At 36.4% G+C, this 20457-nt stretch overlaps 1 long non-coding RNA gene across 1 annotated transcript in view; it reads left to right on the forward strand.

Moving 5' to 3' along the window:
• Nucleotides 1-20457, forward strand: part of LOC141276755 (uncharacterized) — a 67807-nt gene that overhangs the window by 16532 nt on the left and 30818 nt on the right. The window contains exon 2 of the long non-coding RNA XR_012326747.1: nt 16924-16982. This is a non-coding gene — a long non-coding RNA (uncharacterized lncRNA). The remainder of the gene's footprint in view (nt 1-16923; nt 16983-20457) is intronic.

Raw genomic sequence — 20457 nt, forward strand, 5'->3', positions numbered from 1 at the left:
AAAACTGTACATTTTAAATAATATATTTTAGTGATGCTAAATTTCTTTTTAATCTTATGTTGATCTAGACAATTAACTTGTATAGACTCCAACTCTGAAATTTCTCTACCCTGGAGTGTGAAGCCACTGATATCTCTACATAGATTTTGTTTTATTTTGAGATTGTGTAAATATTTGGGCCTGGCTCTCTAGGAGGTTTTTCCTTGAACCTGTGTATTTTGCAATCAGTCCATGATTTGCAGAGATTATTCTTAGACACCTAAAGTCGATAAAACTATTCTGTACCCTCTAATCTTTTGTGGGTTAGGGAACACATTAAAAAGCACAGTAAAATTGCAAGTCTCCTTAGGCTTTCAACTTTTGGTACACTCCCTCACAGAGTTTAACAGGTGAGGGATGTGTGGAGAGTATATTAACTCAGTCTTTCCATGGTTCTCTCACTTCCAAAAATGTCCTCAAGAAAGAATGCTATTCAGTTTGCTGTATCCAGACTATTTTTGACAGTTTTCTATGAGTAAACACTTTTGATATTGTTGTCTACTTTTCAATGATTCCCTGAAAAGGTTGCTTTTAATAATCTTGTTTTATTTTGTACATATTTTCTGTGGAGGAGAGTATCCTAAACTCCTCATGTTGCCTTTATCATAAAGACAATCCCATGCATTAAATTTTTAATTTCTGTTATTATGTAAATCAGATCTACACTTTCCAGAGTTTTTTAATATGGAGATTTCAATTCTCTGATGAAGTTGTTAAAATTGTCTTGTACATATTAATAATAGTATTTTCATATCCGTATTGATAACTAATAATTAGACCATCTGGTTCTGTGTGTCTATTTTCTATTTTTTCTTTTGGTTCTTTTTTTGGAGGGGGAGCATGTCTGTTAATTTTTTTTACTAAATCCCAAGTATTTTGTGTAAGTCCCACTTATAGATGCTCACTTTTCTGGTAGGTCACAGCAGGGGAATCCCCTTAATCACATTAGGGACTGAAATAAGCTGCCGATCTGCCTTTTTTATAAAGCCCAGCTCCTGGGGGAAGGAACTTCAGGATTTCTAATCCTGTGGAATTTACCATGGCCTGTCTTCCTTTTAAGTTCTGAATTCCAGTTTTGAGGTTCTCAGAAGTAGGAAACTGCTAGAAAGTCTACTCTGATTTTTCTAATTCCTTTTATCTAGCTCAATTGCAGAATTTTTGAGTTTCTTTGTATAGGTGTTTTGCCCTTACTTTTAGGCTAAAAATGTGCAGGGATCCCAAGTGAGAGCCTGTGAAATTTACTATGACCCACTTCCTTATATGTCCTAAACTCCAACTTTTGTTTTCTCAGCATTGGGAAACTGCTAAAAGCTCTACTCTGCTTTTTCAGTGGTTTTCTATTTACCTTCTTAGTCTTTGCCCTTCACAGTTTAAAAATTTAACAAATATGTCAAGCTAAAACTACCAGAGTGTTAGTCTTACTTCTTTGTTCTTCTCTTCTTTCTGAGAACTTGGATCCTCAAGTCCTTACTGTCTTAGCAGTACCAAACTGAAATTTTAAAAATCTCGTGCTTTGAAGGACTAGGGACTGCCAGAATGTCTGCTGGTTTCTTTTCCTGCTATTTGCAGCCGCTGGTAACATACCAAAAATTGTCAAATTGTTCTAAGGAAAAATGCTTAAAGAATGTCATCTCTTCTTTCTGTAGTTCTCTTCTTTCCAGAATCTTGACTCCCCAAATCTGGGTTGACCTAGTAACTCTCATGCTCTCAAAATATTCTCTTTTTTTAATGCTTTCAAAATATTCTCTCTTTTTTTTTTTTTTTTTGTATTTTGGTATTTTCTTGCTTTTTCCTAAGACTTTGTCAAATTCAAGCTATAACATCATCTCAAAACTAGAAGTCATAAACATGTATTAATCAGTGATAGTGAAAGATGCTTTTCATTGTTCCTTGGCAAAATTGTTTTGAATATTTTGATATTTATATTAGTTGGGTTAATTTTTAAATTGGATTGTCAAATTCCTTTTTAAAAAATCCATTCATTTCTTAGTGGATTTGTTTTGAATATTGATCACTTTTTTAAGAATCAACTTTATAAATATTGAGACTTAAACTTTCTACTCATGACCATATTATGCATTTATTCGTGTATTTATCTGACATGTGAATTTTATGTTGGCTAAATAAGATATGTCATTTATAGTACTTTTCTTTCAATAGTTTCAATATGCTATTCTGTGGTTTTCTAACTTCCTGTCTTATAGTTTAAAAATACATATATAAGGTAGATTCTCTTTTCTTTGTTAGTAATTAGTTCAGTCTTTATCAACTTTGTAATATTAATTCTTTATTATTGGAATTCAAGAGGTTCTCCAAGATACTGCTACTTTAAAATTTTTTTCTGCCAGGGGTTAAATGAGAAGTTTTAATCTAAAGTTTCTAGTCATTATTATGTTCAAGTAATTTTTCTTCCATTATTTCTTTTATTATTACTTCTCTCCTGTTTTTTGCATTATTTCCTTTCCTTAATAATTCTGCCCCCCCAATTTAATTAAGAAAAACTTTAAATACACAAAAAAGTTGAAAGAATTACATAATGAACACCACTTTACCATGCATATTTTAACTAATTTCGGTATTTGCTTAAATTTATTATCATTAATATTGAGGTAAATTTGCAGGGAAATGGGCAAGTCTTAAGTGTACTAGTCAATAGCGCCATTGTATATCATTAGTAAGAGTCACATTCCCATTATCCAAGATGACCATTTTTTAACTAGTTTTCTCTCCTCAAAAATCCCCTTACCTCCATCCTTACCTTACCCTCAGCTAATGAGTAAAAGAAGTAATCATGTATTTCTCTGGACCTGCTGTGACATTTCAATTCACTAGAGATGTACCAAGCTCTTCTGAGAAGTCAAGCTATTAAAAGGACAGGATGTAACTGTATGTTTAGTAACATGGTAGGTATAACTGATTTAGGTCAGAGTATTTTTGGTAGAATGAAGGGAAATAAAGAATTAGGTACAGGGAAGTAGACAGAGCTGTTATACACAAGTCTTTCATCCAGTTTTGCTTTGGATAGGAGGAGAAAAATAGACATGTCCTTAGGGATGGAGAAGAGGTAGTGACAGATTTTTCTCAAAGGTGAATGACACCTTAAACAGTATTCATACAGATGGTCTAGTAGGGAATATGAAGTAGATAAAAGATAAGGAACAAAGGGAAAGGAAGTCCTTGAGTCAGCAAGAGGAAGACATCACCGACCACGTGGAGAATTTGCCTTTGATAGAAATAGAGAGAGTTATTCCTTTGGATAGGTACGAAGAAAGTAATGGACGAGTGGTGTGAGGATTTACACATCCAACATGGACTGAGGTAAATATTAAGTGTAAGGCACATGGTGGGATTCAGCTATAGCTGAAATGTCCAATATGGTGACCACTAGCCACATGTGGCATTTAATTATAAATTAAAATTAATTAAAATTAAATAAAATTAGAAATTTAGTTCCTCGATCAAACTAACCACAATTTTATATGCTTAATAGCTACATGTGGCTTAGTGGCTACCATATTGGACAATGCAGATATAGAACTTTTTTATCATTGCAGAAAATTCAATTGGACAGCATTAGCCTAGATTGTCTGTTATGAAAGATTGGGCATACAGTTCATTATTTAGTCCAAAATGTAAAGCTGACAGGTAAGAATATATGTAGAGACTTTTTACTCTATACTCTCAAGTTTGAGAGGATTGAAGAGAATGATCTTGCTGGATATAAAAGACAGAGTCAAATTTCTCTTTCAGCTAAACTCTCTTATATCTGCAGAACTGGCTGCCTGGCATATGGCTTCCTTTTCAACGTTGCCAGATAGTAATTAATAGAGGTTACCTTGCTGCTGCTTCAATTTACTTCTTTAATAACTAATGAGAATGAAGTTTCACATTAGTTTGTTTCAACTAGAGTGATTTTTCGTTTTTTAAATCCTGTATTTGTGGCATTGACAAATTTTACATTTTCAAAGCATGTTTTTGCTTAAGGACAGAAAAGATCTCTCTGTATTAGGATTTTAATACTATATTTGTTGGTTCTGAAGAACCTAGGGGCAGGACAGGAATAAGACACAGACGTAGAGAATGGACTTGAGGACATGGGGAGTGGGAAGGGTAAGCTGGGACAAAGTGAGAGAGTGGCATGGACATATAAACACTACCAAATGTAAAAGAGATAGCTAGTGGGAAGCAGCTGCATAGCACAGGGAGATCAGCTTGGTGCTTTGTGACCACCTAGAGGGGTGGGACGGAGGGAGGGAGGGAGGGAGTTGCAAAAGTGAGGGTGTATGGGGACATGTGTATGCATATGGTTGATTTGCTTTGTTGTGCAGCAGAAACTAACACAGTATTGTGAAGCAATTATACTCCAATAAAGAGCTATTAAAATAAATAAATAATAAAAATGTTATTTTAGATATGCATGATTTACTTATATAATTTAGTAACTTTACATAAAGGCTATAATAAATATATGTATCATTCTACAGCTTATATTTCATTGATTTTTAAGAATTAGGAATGTTAATGTATAGAGATCTAGATTATTCCTTGTATCTAATGTCACATTTTACTATTCATCTTTCTAAGGATGGGCATTCAGTTACTTCCATTTTTTTCTGTGATAAATGATTAAATATTAAGAACATTTACATATTTGTATTTCCTTGTACACATGATCTCCTTTATTAAGGTATTGTAGCTGACATTATCAGTGCCCTACCCTTATTCTTTCAGTCCTCCTTTCTGTATGCTGAGGGCTGCTTACTATGAACACCTGCTTGCTGTGGACACCATGAAGATAGTTCCTGGATAAGAGCAATTCAGCTAGCAAATAGGGCAAGCTGGAAGTACCTGAGTCAATGCTCCCAGAAGTAGCCCTTAGTGATGCAGAGAGTAGGGAGATAAAAACCCCAGATTACTCACCCTTGACTAGGATAACTCTGAGGGCGTGTTCTACAGTGTCCCCTACAGTTCCTCAGTCAGATGGAGCTCCAGGTGCCCACAGCCTTTCACAACTTCCTTCCCTGTCTCACTTCCCCACTGGCATTTTCTGGAACCATCTCACAAATACACTATTTGCACTGAAATTTTAGTCTCCAGGCCTGCTTCTGAAAGCATTCAAACCTAGGAACAATATACCTCGGAGTGAAATTGTTGGGTTGTGGAGTATGACTATTTTGGATAAATATAAAGTCAAAAGTGTATGCATGTATGTATGTATAATATATATGTATGTATTGTCAAGTTGGCATCCAGAGTAGTTGGGATTCTTATCAACACTGAATGACAGTTGTCTTTTCAACACTTGATATGATCAGATTTCCTTTTAATTTTTATCCATCATATGAGTGGGAAATGGTATCTTGTTATTTTTATTCCTTCATTATTAGTGAGTCTCGTCTTTCCTTATGGAATGAGTATTACATATACATGTTGAGTTAACTAGATGTGTCCTCAATATTTCTCATTTTTAGTTAATCATATTTCTCTCTTAATCTTTTCCTCTGAAAGTCATGGAGAATTCATCAGTTTTCTAACTCACTGATCTGGTTTTCTGACAAAATTAATATGCTACCACTGGATTTATTGTTTTTGCTTTTTGAAATCTGTGTATGTCTTCCTGAAATAATGCTTTCTTGAAGATACAAAGTATGTTATTTAGTTGTTTCATTTTTCTTACAACATGTTTACTTTGGTGGTGGGAGGGAGGCTTGCTAATTTACCTACAAGATGTCTCATTGCTTGAATTACTTCAACTTCTGATGTATAAGTTTTATTTGCACTAAAAATGGAAGTCTGTGCCTGTGCGTGACCAGATTTAAGAGAAACTCTTATTTGTATTAGACGGATTACTGTCTAAAACTGTGATTTGGGGACAATAAGAAAAGAACATTTTCTCCAATTTTAAGGAAAGAGACAGTTGGAAATGTATGATGTGGTTTTTAGTCCTGCCAAAAATGAGACAGAAATCCTGGTGAAGACAGCTGTATGGCAGAGATTTACCAGTAGGAAGTGTTTTCTTTTCCATATTGGTCATAGTAGTTCATCCTTACGTGGGATACAGTCCTTCTTCAGGTAGCAAAACTGCTCTTGTTATCTTGTAGACAGGATTCTTTCCTGATTTCTAATCTTGAGAGAGACTTTGCCCAATTTACCTTTGTTGTATTGGTTATTTTCCAGTGGGAAGTTGTGAAGCAGGGAAATAAATGCATGGGCTCAGAAAGCTATCTTTGAATAAATGTCTACATTTTTGAAGCAAAATTTCTACAATAATAAAACAATGATGAATGCATTTAAAATTCCCTAAGAAAAGGTAGATTTATTTTATTATTATCATTTTCTAGAAAAAATTATTAGCTCTGAATTCAACTGTAATCTAATTCAATTATACCTAAACCCTAACAATTTTCTATAAAGCTTTAAAAATTATGCCTTTTTGACATTGTCAGTATTAGCTTCTTTAAAAATCCATTTTATCTTCCTTTTGACATTGCTTTACTCCAGACCAATTACAAATGATGCAGCCTCAACAAGATTTTAAAAGCTCAAACATACTATGAAATGATGCAGAACAGAAACTAAAATTCATGTATTAATTTTCTTTTTTATTTTCATAACTATTTCTACCTAGTATGCTACAGAGACCTTAATATGAAAAATTTAAAATATTTTTCTCTCTTTAATGACTCTTCATTCTCTAATGACTCTTTGTTATATTGGCAAAATAACATTAAAAATCAGTTGTTTATTGTAGGTTATAATATTCTATACAACTGTCAGCGTCACTTTCAATCTTTATGGTAAATTCAATGAAACTTCCTTCCTTGACCCCTCAGGAATAGTCAGCGTTTAGATAATGGCTAAAACAGCTAGGGTATTGCTCGAGAAAGAGTTCATCTGGTAGTGGGAAAAAAAGAAACTTTAATTTCTCCCAGTGCCCCATGGAATGTTCTCTTTGGAGGCCTTCCTTTGGATTTTGGTGTCTAGGGATGCCTTTCTTGTGTTCTCCTTTTCTTTCATGCAGCTGTTGCTGTAAGAGGATATATGAGACCCCTCCTGGAGGAAATATCAAGTTCTCCACCTGCCTCATTATCTTCCTTGTGAGGCTAAATGGCTATATCTAATTAAATTACATGGGGGAAAATGACACTAATTTTCACTATGAGAATTTCCCTTAACCATCATGTTGGTCCTACCAAAGAGTACCAAACAACTTGGAGTCATGAGAACTAATTTTATTAAGAAATGGGCAGACTTCCTTCTATCCTTCTGCTGTGGATATGTTTCTTCCCTGGCAAACAGTCCTCCACCTTCTTTTGGTAAGAATTATTCTCTCTTTTATGGTGAAACCATTCTGTGTCATTTAGGAGAAACTTAGTCCCTCCCTGCCAACTGCACATCATTAGGAAGTTGATTTTGACCTCATTAATCAGAGTGCCCAAATCCCAAGGCTGATGAGTGGTTAAGGAATAGAAATGTCATCAAAAGGAGGCAAATGGAGTTCTCCCCACCCAGGATACTTCATTGCTATCACGGAAGAAGCTTTCCTTATGCTGCGATTAAAACACTATTAGGATTGAAGTCTCAGGCTGCCAAGAGCCATCATGCATATCACATAGAGAAAGCTTGTCTGAGAGACGGAGGTACAGAACTTAACGATCAAACCGAGCCTGAAGCTAGCTAATGTTGGAAATTTTGATTGGGGCTAAAAATAGGTATCCTTTAAAATTAAGCCAGTTTAGATTACCTATCTCTCTTACTTAAACTGGAAGAGTCCTAAGACAACTTTGGCTTTGAGGAAGATAATATACAAGAGGAAACCCAAGGTAAAGTGCACCAAGTTTATAATTGACTATATTCAATTTTCTACATAGCACATGGAGTGACCACCTGAAAATGTAATTACACTCATGTTACTTCCTCCCTTAAAACTTTCAAATTATTCTCATTGCCATTAAAATATTATCATCTCCTTCAAAGTCTCGTCTACCTCTGCTACCTTATCTCATTCCGTTACCCCTTTTTCTCTGCTCGGCTTTTTCTCTGTGTCCATCCATTCTTATCTCGTGGCCCATAGGATTGCCCACAGTTATTTGTATGGTCCGACTTATTTGGAGGGTTGAGCTCAACTGTCACTTCACCACCAAGTGTATCCTTGATGACCCTATCTAAAATAACCAATGCACTTTCTAACTTGTTGCTTTATTTCTACATATCACTTTTACATGATGAAATTATCCTTTAAAAAATTATGTTAGGGCTTCACCCTAACACAGTGACACAGTGATTAAGAATCCACCTGCCAATGCAGGGGACACGGGTTCAAGCCCTGGTCCAGGAAGATCCCACATGGTGTGGAGCAACTAAGCCTGTGTGCCATAACTACTGAACCTGCGCTCTGGAGCCCGCGAGCCACAACTACTGAAGCCCACGCACCTAGAGCCTGTGCTCCGCAGCAAGAGAAGCCACTGTAATGAGAAGCCTGCACACGGCAACGAAGAGTAGCCCCTGCCCGCCGCAACTAGAGAAAGCCTGCACGCAGCAACAAAGACCCAAAGCAGCCATAAATAAAATAAATAAATTTAAAAAAATTATCCACTTAGTTGACTCTGTTTGCACCTGTATAAATGTAAGTTCCACGAGAGCAGAGACACTTTCAATTTCGCTCATTGCTGCATCCTTGGAGGTTATAATGGTGCTTAGTAAAAAGACACACTAAACGCAAAATTGTTCAATTGATAAATGTTCAAATACCATTTCCCTAATTTTGCTCAGGAGTATTCTGTCATTCTGACTTTATTCCTTTGTAGGTCTTTCTCGGTCTGGCTCCTTTCAGGATTTCTCTCTGTCTCTCTCTCTGTCTCTCTCTCTGTCTCTCTCTCTCTCTCTCCCGGGTTATCTGTAGTTTCACTAACATACATTCAGTCATAACTTTTTGGGTTACCAGCTTGGGCTGAAGTCTCATCAGTTTTGAAAAATTTGAAGTCATTTATTCTTTAAATAAAGCTTCTTCTCTATTTGGATTTTACCCTTTTGGGTTGCAAACTTTATTCTATCCACCATGTCTCTGTGTTGCTCTTCCACTGTCCTCATTTCCTCATATCTATTGCTGCATTCTGGATAAGTTTTATAAATATGAAATGCAATATATATGTATATATATTTTTATATATATTATATCTATGTAAATATATCTCCAACCCATATTATACTTCTTTCTTCAATTACACCTAGTCTGCTACTTAACGTATCTCTTGAGTCAGATATTTTTTCATTGACTGTTGTTCACATTTAAAACTTCCATTCTGTTTGCTAAAGTCTGTTTTTCTGATTTTTTGGTTTCCTTTGTAATTTTATGTATTTCCTTAAGCAGGCCATATCCAGATATTTTATATTTTAATCTTGAAAATTCCAATGTCTTCAGTCTTTGGGGATTTAACTCTGCTACTGCTTGTTTCTGTCACTTATGACTCATGGTGGTTTGCCTTCTTGTGCATTTGGTGTTCTTTATGCAGTTATACTTATGTCATCTGATGCAGTCCTATTGGCTATTAACTGAGGGTCTCCATAGAGAAGTTATCCTCTGCGGTGGCATGGATGCTGGCATTTCTTCTGCATCATTCTAAGTTTCCTACATCCAAGCAAAATTTTGTTCTGTATCCTTCTCTTAGGTCTTTTATTTTACCTTACTGTAGTGTAATAATTTCTCCATGTTCATACAACAGCTACATGCAATTACATTACTTGGAGGTTCCAAAACTTATTGAAGTAATGTCCTATTTATTGAACTGATGTCCTGTTAATAAGCATTTAGATTACTTCTTGCCATGCCAACAGTAATACACACATACCAAAGAAGTAAAGAATGAATGTTGAATAAATATGTAGATGATAGATTAGACAGATAGATGATAGATAGAGAAATTGATAGACAGAAAGGTATTTAGATAAAATTATAGTAATATTGGAACTTTCCTTCCAGACACCTGTGTGTAGGAATTAAGTATATAAAATAAGTAGATACTTATTTTTTTCTGAGTTCAGAGCTAGCTGTATCCCCTACATTTTGCTATGTGTTGTCATTTTCTTTAATTAGTAAAGAGCTTGTAATTACAGTTTTGATTTCCTCTTTGACACATGATATTTAGAAGATTTTTTAAATTGCTGTGTTACTGCTTTTAAATGTTAGTTAAACATTTATTTATTTATTTAATTTTATTACCAGAATTATAGAGGCAGAGAAAATGGCCCATACAATTTATGCTTTGAAGATTTTATTGACATTTCCTTTGTGGCCTAACATATGTTAATTTTGAAATTATCAATTGACAGATGAAAAATGTGCATTTTTCCTACTGTGTAAAATGTTTAATTAAATATATAAGGTTAACCTTAATTTGTATGGAAATTAGATCTTTTATATTTTTGAAACTTGATTTGAAAAATTAGAGAGGAAAACATCCTGCATTATTATTTTTTTGATATAATTTTTTAGCACAGAGAGACTCTTAACAGTTACAGCTTCCTTGTGAATGGTACTCTAGTAAATAAAATGATTGACTTTGTCCCGTTTAATGCTTTTAGCTTTGGATTGTACTTCATCTGTTTTTATAGAGGTTGAGAAAAGTTCTCAAGGGGAGATAGAGTATACATCCCTTCCTTTGAATCTGGATGGACTTACCTATGCTTCAACCAATAACATTTGATAAAAATGATAGTCCATAACTTCTGAGCTAGATCATAAAAAGCCTTGCACCTTCTGCCTGGTTCTCTTGAAATTCTTGCTTTTGGAACTCTCCTTCTCATAACCCAGCCATCTAACTGGGAGAAGCCTGAGCCACATGGTGAGGCCATATATGTATACCAGTGATGGTCCCAACTGAGTCCAGTCTTTCTGTTTTCCTAGCCCAGGCTCTGCAGGTATAAGTGAAGGAGCTTCCAGGTGATGTCTGCCTCCAGGCAAGTGAATGGCCTCCAACTACTCAGGTCTTCCCAGCTAAGGTCCCAGACATCATGGAGCATAGATGAGTTGTCCCAGCTGTGCCTTGGTGACTCCTGACCTCAGAATCTGCAAAAATACCAAAAAGCCTTTTGCTTATGCCACTAAGTACAATACTAACAGGCACAGACACTAATCTTGAAAACCCTACTTTATTATTGCTTACATGTGCTTTATAAAACTTATTTATCCTTTTACAATTAATGGTGTATCATTTTAGGCATGTCTTTTGATAATATCATACAGCTGCTTACCTTTTAAAAATTTTATGAAGTCTTTGTTTTGGGGTGAGATTTTGTATTTGATAATGTATTTTAATGGAGCTATATCCTATTTTAAACTAATATACACTATTTTGGGGGTCATACTGCTTCTTACATCTATTTAATTTTGCCTTTGTCCAAAGCCCTTTGAAATATCTTCCATTCACCTTTATTTATTCAGAACTTTGGTGATACTGGGAAGATGATATGTATTTGCCTACTTCATTTTCATCCTCCACTTGCCCTGCAAACATGATCAGTGTTTCCTGGACCCTAACAGTAGCTTTTCTCTCTACCTTCACTGTAATATGGTGGGTAGGCGCTCCGGGAGGCACTGCTGGTCCTGCCAGTGCAGGTGGTCCTGGCGTAGCTTACGGCCGTTCATCGTTTTCTAGTCTCTTAAAGGCTATCATCGGTGTGGCTAAAAATACTTTTAAATCAGGAATTGTTGAATATTATGAGTATTATTTGTTACCCAAAGGTTATACGAACTTTCTTTAAAACTACCTTGAAGCAAATTTTTATAGAGATTTCTAATCTTTTTTTTTCAGTTTACTTTATGGTTTGGAGTCTATCAGGTTCACTTTTCTTTTTTTAATCAATGATAGTTATTTATATGTTCTTTGAATGCCGTTCATTTCATCAAGATATTGAAGCATAATTACTATAGAACTTTATATAATATCCTCTTGTGAATTACAACCACTTTCTCATTCTCAATATTTTTAATTAAATATTTCTTTATTTTGTTGGTTTATTTAAAGAACCAACTCTTATGTATTCGTCAATACTATGTGCAGTTTTCTAATTAATTTGTTTCTCTTCTTATGTATTCATGTCTTTTGTTTCTTCGGTATTATTTTATTCTGCTTTATAGTATCATGATTTTTTTTCATTGTCTTCCCCAAAATAAAACAATTTTTGTATATAACTCTTCCTGTAACTCTTTTTTTGTTCAAGATTATTTTTAATGCTTTTGCTTAGACTTCCTCACTATTTCACATCAGTCTTGCTAGGCTTATGTGTATGCCTGAAAAAAATTTCTCAGCTTTACCTCTGATGCTTCACCTGCTGTTTAGATGAGCAAGCCCCAGGCTGAATTCAGGAGTTTTGATCTTTCTTGCTATATTTGGGGCTTCTGGATGACCTACTGGGGATGTGTAATGTGTATGGTCAGGTACTGTGAATAAAGCACCTCCCGATATGAGCTGTTTGTCCAAGTGAGGCTTCCCTCGGAGTGGTAGTGGCCTGGAGAAACTTTGTACAGCCTGAGGCAGCTGTCCTTCTTGAACCTAATGTTTTCATACCACCTTTTCTCCAAGAAACTCCTAAATAATTTTTGCATATTTAGCACCACTGTGCTCTGGAGATGCAAGTGGAGATCCAGCAGGAATCCAGCAGGATTACTTAATCCAATATTAAACATACAAGCAGTCTCTTAGGAGGGTTTTTTGCAGCTGTTTAATAGAACATATTGGCCTCAAACAGTGGTTTAAGATGACCCTGAAAGATACGGTTGCTCTTTAATTAAGCTTCTGGGAGTGTCTGGAAATGCAGAAAAAGTTCACAACACAAACTGCATCCCAGGACTAATACGTTAACGGTTGCAGAATCAATTTCTGGAGATTCGAATGATCTGGGGACAGCACTGCCATAACAGAGGGGATCTAAGGACAACCTCATGGAGTTGGTAGAGAGGTAGCCACGGTGGCAATATCTGGAGCCAGTGAATGTGAGACCACATGGTTGGAGCCAGAGATAACATAGACCTACAGTTAGAGGATAACTGTACAGGAGAGGTACAGTGAACAGAGTTAGGCAGAATCAATTAAGCATCCTGGAATTCAGGAGGAAGCCAGTTAGACTGCATGGAGAAAGCATATCATTAATCCAGGTCAAACTGGGCTAAGTTTAGGGTCTGAAGGTAAAATGGGTATCAAAGATAAAGGGCAAAGGAAAAGTTCTGTTTGCCTCAGACACTACTATATCCTTAGCAGAACTTTGCTTCCTCTAGAGCTATGCTGTCTAATAGCCACTAGCCATTTAGGCAGTTTAAATTTTAAAGAAAATTTAAAATTCAGTTTTTCAGTCTCACTGGACACATTTTAAAGACTCTATCTGTGGACAGCACAGAATGAGCATTTCCAACATCGCAGAAAATCCTATTGGACATCAATAGCAGGGCTGCTCTTCAGCCGTGGTCCACAAATAGAGATGTAAGACCATCTGCTGAGGATAGTATTAGAACTGCCATTCATATTTATTTTCATCTAATCTTTTTAATGTTTATTTTGTGTATATTTCATGATGCACATAATTATTGATATACATGTAAATTCTAAAAACTGACATTTTATATTTAACTTCATTGCTTCTTCCTCCTTAGTATTTACCATAATTTAATATATATTTTCCTTATTTATCTTTTTTTATTATTTTTTGTGATTTCTACAAAGTCTAAGCTCCATGAAGGAAAGAAGTTTGGCCTTTCTTTTTTGTATTTACTGAAGTTATCATAGCACATAGATGTTCAATAAATAATTGTTGACTATTCATAGCCAACCCTTTGGATTGTTTAGGCCGTGTACTGCACAAAAGCAAGGCATTTGTATGACAGACAGGGGAGATTAGTATATTTGTTTCAGTAAGCAAATGACAAAAAAATGAATTGTTTTATCGAAACTATTACATTGGGACAAATTTCTGACACAAAAGTAAAGTCAAGGGAGAGATTCCTTTCTAATTTGCACAAAAGATCAGAAAGGCCGAGCATATATCGAAAGTATAAATACAATAGATTTTTAAAAAATGGGTCCATGATAGACAAAGTTGATATTCCTATTCTGGAGGATAGAAATCTAATAGGGGCAATGGTATTAAAAAATTCTACTCAAAAGAGCAAGTGGAGGTGCCAGTGTAAAGAAAGCCTGTGGAGGAGGACTTCGTGTCGGTTACTGTAATCAAGGTCCAAATTAGGTTGAGGATGGGAAGTTATCAGCACATCTCAGGGGATAAAAACAGGTTTGCTCAGATGCAGTCAGACACCATAAAAGCTGATAGCTTGCCATTCAACCAGCAGGTAACAAGTTCTCAATAGCACCTGTTGGCTCAAATTCATCACTCAAATGTACATTTGATTGCCATTGTGATCAGCTGTTCTAAAACACACTAGAAAATGACTCCAAAACTTATCACTCATCAGTCAATAGCAGTGCATTCTGCTGATCAGCGCGTGATTTAAAGCTTATCAGTAAGGCATGGGAAATAGTAAAATAAAATTTGAAGTCAAAAAGAACTGGGTTATAATCTGGACTCTTTCTCAAGTTGAACATGAGTACCTGGCTATATATTAACCTCCGTCTGTCAGTTCCCATATTTATAAAATGACATTAGTTGTATAAAATTTTACGTCTTTCACAGGGCTGTGGAGGGTTAATTTGACCATGTAAGTTCTCTAGGGCAGTCTCTGGCATATGGTAGAGGCTCAGTGATTGAAGATTTCCCTTTTTCTTTCTCATTCTTAAAATTCTAATGTGAACCTAAAGTCTTTCTTTTGAAGTCTTCACCTCCCTTCAGAAAGATGATAGTTATAAAAAGCATAGCAATTGATATGCATTGAAATTTTACTATGTCAGAGCCTCATGCTAAGTGCTTTACACGTTGTTTAAACTACAAGCACAGTGTCAAGTTCCAACCACTTCCCAACCCTGCTGCCCCCTTGTGATGCCAAAAATCCCCTCATGGAGTTAGCAACATTGAGAGCACTAACTTGCAGGAGAGTTAAAATTTCTCTACTGGTATGAGAGAGTTTTCGTAACCTTGTGCACATCGATTTCTTAATATTATCCCCAACCTTACTCTAATCTTTTTAAAGGATTTTAAAATAAATTTAACAGACTCTAGCATCAAACTAAGGGGAAGGGGAGGTGTTAGGAATGCTTGTCCAAGGATGATGAACTGCCCTCAGCCTAGCACCAAAGGTCAATTCAGAAAGCCTGCCTCTGAGGAAGTTGACATTTCAAAAGACACACTTCACTGACTTGATAATTTTGTTGTGAGCCAACTCCAAACTTCCCATGTTTCTCTGACATGTTGACATGACCTAAATTTATAGTATATCTCAGGAATAGTAATTTCTATTTATAGAAGAAAAAACCCAGAAAATTTCAAAACATCATAAAGCGTACTTTCAGAGCTTCTGGGACGCAGGTGACCTAGAACTCCAAGAACAAAATCACCCTGTCCTTATTCTTCTGTGGTGTAAAAAGAATGCCACATAGAGGAATAGAACATGCTTATAAATGCTATTCTTAAGAATCAAATCTTCATTCTAACTCTGCTCTTACTGTTTCTTGCCCAGGGGCTGCTTTTGTGCCAAGAATGCACTAAGAAAAAGAAAACCCTGGTAAATAAAAATCCAAAGATTTCTAAAGCTGGAATAAGTAATATTTTCCAATCCAGAAAATCACAGCTTGACTCACATCTCCAGAGAGCAAATCTCTGAGATTTTAAAACTTATTTCCACATTCTTACACCTAACACTTCCGCTTTTGTGATGTCAGGCTATAGGAAAAACAGTTATATTGTCACACATTTTATCTGACAGCCAGGAAACATTCTTATTACGTGTATTGCAAGACTTTGCTGAAAGTACACTGCGTTTTACTTTAGCTTTGCATATTTAAGGAGTAAAAACTGGGCCTGGTCGGGGGCAGGATGGGGTTTCGGCTGATGAGGTTGGGTGAGGCGAAACACAATGTGTTTCCTGCCCAGAAAGATCGATTTGATATTTGTGTCTTGGAATAGATTTGTTATTTATTTATCGGCTGCGTTGCATCTTCCTAGCTGCATGCTAGGCTTTCACTAGTTGTGTTGTACGGGGGCAACTCTTACTTGCGGTGTGCGGGCTTCTCATTGTGGTGGCTTCTCTTGTTGCAGAGCACAGGCTCTGGGGCATGTGGGCTTCAGTAGTTGTGGCATGCGGGCTCAGTAGTTGTGGCTCGCGGGCTCAGTAGTTGTGGCTCGCGGGCTCAGTAGTTGTGGCTCACAGGCTCAGTAGTTGTGGCTCATGGGCTCTAGAGCACAGGCTCAGTAGTTGTGATGCATGGGCTTAGTTGCTCCACGGCATGTGGGATCTTCCCAGACCAGGGATCGAACCCATGTCCCCCTCATTGGCAGGTGGATTCTTAACCACTGCGCCCCCCAGGGAAGTCCTGATTTGTTTTTTGAAATAGCTCTCAAAGTAAGTTTACTGGTCCAAGGGAATGGAGGAGGGGATTTTATACATTGTGACTACTTTTTAAAAAAGATTAAATGTCAATATCTAACTTGATTACCCATTATTTCCCCAAATTTGATTCCGAGGGTAAACATTAAATCAGTTATGCAAAGGTAGAGATATACCGACATTTGAGGGCATTTGCAAAAAAACCAGCATTGAGACTTTGAAGGGAGGACCCTCTCCAAAAAAAGAGTTCCCTGGTAATTTGAAAATGACTAACTTGTTAGTGATATAATAAGCATTTATTGAGTTATTTCTATGTCTGTTATAACAAGCCTAGAGATGTTAGGCTTATCTTTTGAGGATGTAGCAATCAAGTATGTATTTATCTGTTTGAATTCTAGGCCAGGGAGGACCTACAGAGATGACTCAGAGCCAGAGATTGGGATTCAAAGTACCAGGGGTGAGTACAAGGGCCAGCTGTCCTGCTCATGCCTCTAAAAGCAAGATTTACACAGTTTGATCAGAACAGGGATAAATCTGGAAGACAGTTTCAGAGGTCAGAATTTAGGCAAACTTGGAACAGAAAAGAAACAAAGTCAGGAGTAAACTGAAGTTGGTCCAGAATTGTAGTTGGTTCTTTTAAAATACCCACAACCTGCTTCCTTTTTTTTTTTTTTTTTTTTTTGTATGGATGGTATAAGGCCAAGGCCTAAATTTTAAAAAAATTTTTATTGGGGTATAGTTGATTTACAATGTTGTGTTGGTTTCAGGAATGTACAGCAAAATGAATCAGTTATACATATATAATATATCCACTGTTTTTTAGATTCCTTCCCCATATAGACCGTTCCAGAGTATTTAATAGAGTGCCCTGTGCTATACAGTAGGCCCTTATTAGTTATCTGTTTTATATATTGTAGTATGTATGTGTCAATCCCAATCTTCCAATTTACCCCTCCCCCACTTACCCCCTGGTAACCCGTAAGTTTATTTTCTACATCTATAACTTTATTTCTGTTTTGTAGATAACTTCATTTGTAGCCAAGGCGTAATGTTTTCTTCTAAGTGTCTACTGTGAAAAGGGAAATGAAAGATAATAAGATTCAGATGATGTATATGTACATATTTTAGGACATTTGTAAATATAAAATTCCGTGTAAGAGGGCTTCCCTGGTGGCGCAGTGGTTGAGAGTCCGCCTGCCGATGCAGGGGACGCGGGTTCGTGCCCCGGTCCGGGAGGATCCCCCATGCTGCAGAGCAGCTGGGCCCGTGAGCCATGGCCGCTGGGCCTGCGCATCTGGAGCCTGTGCTCCGCAGCGGGAGAGGCCGCAGCGGTGGGAGGCCCGCGTACCATAAAAAAAAAAAAAAAATTCCATGTAAGAATATTTCAGCCTCTACTTGACACCAAAAGCTCAAGCAACGAAAGCAAAAATAAACAAGTAGGACTACATCAAACTAAAATGCTTCTGAACAGTAAAAGAAATAGGAAAATAAAAAGGCAACATATGGAATGGGAGAAAATATTTGCAAACCATATATCTGATGAGTTAACATCCCAAGTATAATATTTAAGGACCTCATACAATTCAATAGCAAAAACAAACAATCTTATTAGAAAATCAACAAAGGACTTGAATAGACATTTTTCCAAAGAAAACATACAAAGGCCAACAGGTATGTGAAAAGATACTCAACATCACTAATCATCAGGGAAATGCAAATCAACACTACAATGAGATATAACCTCATACCTGTTAGAGTGGCTACTATTAAAAAGACAAAAACAGTAAGTGTTGGTAAGGTTGTGGAGTAAAGAGAATCCTTGTGCAATGTTAGTGGGAGTATAAATTGGTACAGCCAGTATGGAAACAGTATGGTGGTTCCTTTAAAAATTAAAAATGAAACTACCATATCATTTGGGTATGTATCTGAAGGAAATCTGCACCCCATATTCATTACAGCATTATTCACAGTAGCCAAGACATGCAACCTAGGAGTACAACAGGTGAATGGCTAAAGAAGACATGACATATATATACATACATATATATGTGTGTGTGTGTGTATATATATGTGTGTGTGTATGTATATATGTATATATATGTGTGTGTATATGTATATACACATACACACATAGAGAGAGGAGAGAGGGTCAACTGGGGAGATGCTGGTACCGGGTACAAACTCCCAGCTTTAAAAATAAATAAGATCTGGGGATCTAATGCACAGCATGGTGGCTATAATTAACAATACTGTATTATATACTTGAAAGTTAAGAGAGTATATCTTAAATATTTGGTAATTTTAAATAAAATTATGTGAAGGGTGGAGGTGTTAAATAACCTTATTGTGGTAATCATTGTGCAATGTAGTTAACCCTTGAACAACATGGGTTTAAACTGCGTAGGTCCACTTACATCAGGGTTTTTTCAATAAAAGCATACTACAGTACTACACGGTCCGAGGTTGGTGGAATCTGCGGATGTGGAACTGCAGATACAGAGGGCCAACTGTAATTATATTCAGATTTTCAACTGCACAGAGAGTGGGTGCCTTTAACCCCCATGTTGTTCAAGGGTCAACTGTATATATGTGTATCTAATCATCACATTGTATACCTTGTACTTGCATATGTTATGTCAATAATGTCTCAGTAAAGCTGGAGGGAAAAACGTAGTGGTTATACTTGAGTCCATAGCCATTTCCTCAATATTTTCTTTTACCTCCCACCCCAACACACAGACATGCACACACACACTCAAAGAGACACACACAGGCTGAACCAAAATAAAAATCAGTGTTGCTATCAAAAAATTCCATTGGAACTGGGACTTCCTTGGTGGCACAGTGGTTAAGAATCTGCCTGCCAATGCAGGGACATGGGTTCGAGCCCTGGTCTGGGGAGATCCTACATGCCACGGAGCAACTAAACCCGTAAACCACAACTACTGAGCCTGCACTCTAGAGCCCGCGAGCCGTAACTACTGAAGCCCGCATGCCTAGAGCCCATGCTCCACAGCAAGAGAAGCAACTGTGATGAGAAACCCGTGCACCGCAATGAACGGTAGCCCCCCACTCAGCACAACTAGAGAAAGCCCGCATGCAGCAAGGAAGACCCAACACAGCCAAAAAAAAAAAAAAATCCATTGGAACTAAATATGAGTCTCCTTATTTCTTAGAAACAAATGCTTAGAATATTTATCATTCTAAACCATTTCATTGATATAAACATTTTCATATAATGTCATGTTCAGCTGATGCTGTTGGATCAGTTATATCTGCTTTGATTTTTCATCACCTTCACTAATCCCAATCTTTTCCCTCACTTGGATTAATTTAGTACCTTTCTAACAAGTCTTCTTGCATTTAATATTACACCCTTAAAATTGATTCTCAACACTGCAGGCAGAATGATCTTTAAAAAATTATTTAGACTGTTCTGATCTCTATATTACCCTTCTCTCCAAACACTAAGTTTCTATGCCCGACGCTTCTTGCTCCATATATACTTCAGCGTCTGTTTATATGTCACCTCTGTAAGAAAATTTCTCTAGTCACACTATCTAAATTATACTTACGCAATATTCTTTTCCATCAAAGCATTGTGTTAATTTTCTTTCTGGCTCTTCCTAAAATGTATTTTTAAATTATTAAATTCTGTGACTAGTAGTTTATAGTTTTTTATCCACTAGACTTTCTTTTTCTTGAGTGAAGGGGCATGTCATTCCTGTTATTTTTTACAACACTAGTTAACACAAATTTCTCACATTAAAGACATTCGGTAAGAATCTGTGGAATGAATACATGAATTAATATTTTTACTTTTTACTTTACGAAAATGCTTCCAAAAAGGGTAACAAAAACATGGGTAAAAGTTTTTATAAACCAGATATTCGTAAAATCTCTAAGACAAAGAGTATTCATTAATTGCAAAA

The sequence above is a fragment of the Tursiops truncatus genome, chromosome 16 (genome assembly GCF_011762595.2).
Source record: "Tursiops truncatus isolate mTurTru1 chromosome 16, mTurTru1.mat.Y, whole genome shotgun sequence".
NCBI lineage: Eukaryota > Metazoa > Chordata > Mammalia > Artiodactyla > Delphinidae > Tursiops > Tursiops truncatus.